Raw genomic sequence first — 6025 nt, forward strand, 5'->3', positions numbered from 1 at the left:
GCGATGCCAGTCCAGTAATATTCGGACTTGAGCCGGCATCCTTGAGAATGATTATCATTCTTGGGAGGGTAAGGTTTTAGACCAAACAAAGTGCTGGGCGTGCTCACACGTGCCTCAGTGATTATATCAAGTAGGATTAGTTCTCTTTCCACTAAATATTCTTGAGGTACCCGAACTATAGGCGGGAGGTCACTAAGGGAAAAAGTAGGACACCTAGGTCCCTTAGTCTGAAGTCTCCCAATGCTTTGCAAGCCGATCACTGTTAAATCTGAGTATTGAGAGACTGGGAGGAACGAACAGACAATAGCCCGCCCACAAGTGTTGATGAAAAGAACTGGTGACATTATTAGATGTGTGTATATTAACGCAGGCTGAAGGAGATTGCATATGACATTATTGATAGACATAGCATGCTATTGATGAACATGAAGTGTTTAAATGTATTCTGAGCTTAAAGACATGCGTTGGACAGAAGAACCTGTTAAACTTGAAGAACTGTAGTAGAGAATTCTGTATAGCTGATACACGTTCTACTGTACCTTGTACCTTTCCAAACAATGTATTAAGTGTTTTATTGCACCCTTGAAGGGCATACAAAAGGTTATCTCCAAGCTCCAGAAGTGTACGGTTTATAGTAAAAGAAGAAGTCGTTTAGAGGATTAAGACTCTCTCTTATGATAACTTGTTTAGATCTACAAACAGCGTGGTCATACACCAAGGGGGATTTGTATTACATAACAATGAAACGTGGTACTGAGATCCTGCATATAACATCTTTAAGGTGAAAGTTTATTATACTATCAAAGGGTGGACTGTTGAAGTCGTATAATTGGATGAACAAAAGTATATTATTTTAATATTGGTTTGCCGTGCGTATTGCGAAGCGTACGCCACGTGTTACGTGGCATGGTGCGTTCGCACGGTAAAATACGCACGCACACACTCGCATTACAACAGTTAGTTATTTATATAATTTCATATTGGTTCTGTTACACTGTAATTCAGGAGCAGATAGTATTTGGTTTATTATTAGTCTATATATATATATATATATATATATATATAGTGATTATATGTACATTGTAGTGTTATTAAAGGTTTAGGTAATAGGAAAGGTGTCATGCCTGATATCATATTGAAGCCCTAATCATCAGCAGCTGTCCGGTGCAGTCGGCGAAGAGATCGCACATTGCATACTTTAGTTATTAATATTAGAGAGTAAACCTTTGTATGATACTGGCTATGAAAAGGAGCAGACCCCCTGGAGAGAAGACCCCCACCTTTGGATTCCTTAGATTGAATCAACCTATTACCTGTCTGGCCTGGACCCACCCAACGTCTGGACCTATAGAAACAATCTACGTCATCTCTATTGTTCACAATGAAACACTGACTGTATATATATTAGCTGCATCTCAATGGGGCCTCAGTCAACTCTGACACAGTATTTTAAACAGAATATTGTCCATCGGGTCCCGTGGGTGCGCAGCGTGCGCAAGCGATTGCATTTGGTATGTATTTATCTTTTGGTATTGGCTGGGCTGTACTGTACTTTATCATAATATAATAATGTATTGAAATGTTGACTATTTACATCTGCTAAAATAAATTACTTTGTGCTTTGGACACACATTCAATTGATTGGGCAATGCTTATTTTAAAACGATAGAATTACTTTAATAATACATTGACTCAATACACTCACTTGCAATAACACTCATCCAAGTAGATAGGTGGGACTACTTGGCTATTTATACCTGTATGACACACCTTCTTGGACACAAGTGGTGCATTGTACCATGTGTGCCAGATTGCTGGGTAGTGTTCCTCCCCCCAGCTGTTTGGCTTAAGGATAGTGGGATTGGTGGGTGATTTATGTCTTTGCTCAATACCTTTATTTAAAATATTGATAATTACTGTCCTAGAGACTATTATAGTTAAATAGAAAGGAGTACTATGGATATCATTCACTTGAGCATATGAGACAATGGGCACTGCTCTGTGCTCAATACTTAAGAGTTACTACCAGACAAGTTAGGGGGATTTAAATTCTGTACTACTGGCAAGCCAGCAAGAGAAATACAGAAAAAACGGTGACAATGTCAATTGGGACAAATATGAGCGGGAAGTTCTGCATTCTAAGGAAATCTTGATTTCCTAACTTTAACAGTTTGATGTAATTTATAACATTAACTTAGCTCTGTTAATTTTGACAAGTAAAAAAATCAGTTATGCAATATGCTAGTAGGGATGTGCACGGGCGACTTTTGAGGTCTCGTGTTTTGTGTTTTGGATCCGGATTTTCTCGATGTTTTGGGTTCGGATTTGTTTCGCAAAACACCTGCCGAAAGGTTTTGGTTCGGATTTAAGGTTTTGGATTCGGATTTTTTTTGAAAAAAGCATAAAAAGTTAAAAAATCAATTTTTTGGGCTTATTTTCACTACTACGCTATTATTGACCTCAATAACATTCAATAACAAGCATTTCCACTAATTTACTGTGTATTCTGAACACCTCACAATATAGTTCTTAGTCCAAAATGTTGCAACGAGCTATCTTTCTGGACTGCGTAGTGGAGTGGTCCCCACAATATAATAAGAAAACCATCAACTGGTCTTAATCGCACCAAAACATGTACCTGGACTACGTAGAGGAGTGGGTCACCACGATATAAATTAAAAACCCTGAACTTGTATGATTCGCACCAATAATGTACCTGGACTGCGTAGAGGAGTGGGTCACCACAATATATATAATAAGAAAACCATCAACTGGTATGAATCGCACCGAATAATGTACCTGGACTGCGTAGAGGAGTGGGTCACCACAATATAAATTAAAAACCCTGAACTTGTATGATTCGCACCAATAATGTACCTGGACTGCGTAGAGGAGTGGGTCACCACAATATATATAATAAGAAAACCATCAACTTGTATGATTCGCACCAATAACGTACCTGGACTGCGTAGAGGAGTGGGTCACCACAATATAAATTAAAAACCCTGAACTTGTATGATTCGCACCAATAATGTACCTGGACTGCGTAGAGGAGTGGGTCACCACAATATATATAATAAGAAAACCATCAACTTGTATGATTCGCACCAATAACGTACCTGGACTGCGTAGAGGAGTGGGTCACCACAATATAAATTAAAAACCCTGAACTTGTATGATTCGCACCAATAATGTACCTGGACTGCGTAGAGGAGTGGGTCACCACAATATAAATTAAAAACCCTGAACTTGTATGATTCGCACCAATAATGTACCTGGACTGCGTAGAGGAGTGGGTCACCACAATATTATTAAAAAACCCTACACAGGTCTGAATTCCACCCAAAAAGTTTATGGACTGCGTAGTGTAGTGTTCCCCACAATATTATTTAAAATTTTTGCAGCAACAGTCAACGTTGTTTAATATCTGATACACCTCTATCTGGACTGCATAGTGGAGTGGCCCCGGTACCCAATTTGGTATTGGGGCCACAATACCTCCTCCAAACATGGTACAGACCATTCGTCATTGAGATCCCATCAAGTATGTTAAAGACAGACAGGGTCGAAGTGTTATTGGTTGACTTAGTAAACCAAAAAACTGTCCCTGTTGCACATAGTCGTGCAATGAAGACTGACTTTTTCATTTAAAGGCACCATCTTTCAAGTGTAGTGTTTGTAAGTCATATTACACTTTTGGTAAAATTTGTTTATTTTGTCCCTCTTTATGGTAACTACTAATAGAATTAAAGTATTAAATAGAAGCGGCAGTTCCTCTTTATGGGAATTAGTAATAGAATTAAAGTATTAAATAGAGTGGTATAGAGTGGTAGTGTGGTATAGAGTGGTCCCCACAATATAATAATAAAACCCTCAACTGGTCTGAATTCCACCAAACAAGTATCTGGACTGCATAGAGGACTGGCCACTGGGCACCACAATAAAAAATATATAGAAAACCTTCAATAGGTCTGAATTAAACCCAAAAATAGTATCTGGACTGCATAGAGGACTGGCCACTGGCCACCACAATATCATCATCATCATCATCATCATCATTTATTTTATATAGCGCCACTAATTCCGCAGCGCTGTACAGAGAACTCATTCACATCAGTCCCTGCCCCATTGGACAATATAATATATAGAAAACCTTCAACAGGTCAGAATTACACCCAAAAATAGTATCTGGACTGCGTAGAGTAGTGGGCACTGGGCACCACAATAAAATATATAAAAAAACCTTCAACAGGTCTGCATTACACTGCACATACGGCTGCTCCTCCATCCTCTCCATCATATACATGTTGGAGTTTCAGCGTGTGAAAACCTCTTGTTTTTGATAATGTCAGTGCATTTTGAATATTTTTCAATTTGCCCCACACCACTGAATGTACTTTATCTATGATACGCATCTATCTATCTTGACTGCGTAGTGTGGTGGCCCCGGTACACAATTTGGTACCGAGGCCACAATATAATTAAAAAACCCTCCACGGGTCAGAATTCCACCAAAAAAGGGTATGGACTGCGTAGTGTGCCCGGAACACAATTTTTTACAGCGCCAACAATATAATTAAAAAATTGGGCATCAACTGTCACCGTTGTTTAATATCTGATACACCTAAATATGGACTGCACAGTGGAGTGGCCCCGGTAGTAAATTTGGTGCCGGGGCCACAATACCTCCTCCAACTTCCAAGTGTAGTGTTTATAAAGACAGACAGCGTCGAAGTGTTATTAGTTGACTTTCTTAACCCTAAAATTGTCCCTGTTGCAAATATTCGTGTAATGGAGAGTTACTTTTTCATTGAAAGACTCAAGCTTTCAAGTGTAGTGTTTATAAAATATAAACAACAATACAGTAGTTTTAGAGCACGTCAATACCTCTTGTTTTAAATTATGACAGGGCATTTTACTTTTGGTTTAATTTCTTGAATTTGTTTAAATTTGGTTTTACTTTTTGAACATGGCAAACGACTGTTGATTGGTCATATAATGCAAAAAAAAAAGTTCCAAGATGGAATTGTCCTTGGGCCCTCACACCCACCCTTATGTTGTTGAAATTAAAAATTAAATTAGTTTTTTGTATTTTTTAAAATAACTTTTTTTTATTTGTTTAAACACTTGGGAATATTGGGGAAATAACTATGCCCTTAGAAGCACAGAGCACAGGACACAGCACCACTGGACTGAACAGGACACAGCACAGGACCCAGCAGCACTACTGAACTCAGCAGGACAGAGCACAGGACACAGCACCACTGGACTGATACTGCAGAATGTGTGAACTTTGTAATATTGCAGTACCACTGGACTTTTACTGCTGAATGTGTGAACTTGGTAATATTGCAGTACCAATGGGCTTATACTGCAGGATTGGTTGTGCAAATTTTGTGGTAATTAAAAAAAAATTTAATTAGTTTTTGGTATTTTTTTAAATAACTTTTTTTTATTTTTTTAAACACAGGGGAATATTGGGGAAATAACTATGCCCTTAGAAGCACAGAGCACAGGACACAGCACCACTGGACTGAACAGGACACAGCACAGGACCCAGCAGCACCACTGACCTCAGAAGGACAGAGCACAGCACACAGCACCACTGGACTGATACTGCAGAACACAGCACAGCACAGCACAGCACAGAACTAAACAGCACAGCACAGAACTAAACAGCACAGCACAAGATCTACCAGGACAAAGGACCACCTAACACACCCTCCCTCTACCCTGATCAATGCCCGAGTGAAGATGGCGGCGACTAGCGGGGAATTTATAGGATCCGAGTATCGCGAGATCCGACAACGGGATTATGAGTCAGAGCCTCAGTTTCAGATTTGAATTTGGTGCCAATACCCGGATCTGTCTCAGATCCGACTCGGATCGGCAACGTTCGGGTGGGCTCGGATTTCAGAAATCCGAGTGCGCTCATCTCTATATGCTAGTAGAAAAGACACAAAAATGTCAGACTAGAAATATCAACAAATTATTTTATTACAAAATGCACACATCAATCTTGCAA

Source organism: Mixophyes fleayi, chromosome 1, assembly GCF_038048845.1.
Source record: "Mixophyes fleayi isolate aMixFle1 chromosome 1, aMixFle1.hap1, whole genome shotgun sequence".
Lineage (NCBI taxonomy): Eukaryota > Metazoa > Chordata > Amphibia > Anura > Limnodynastidae > Mixophyes > Mixophyes fleayi.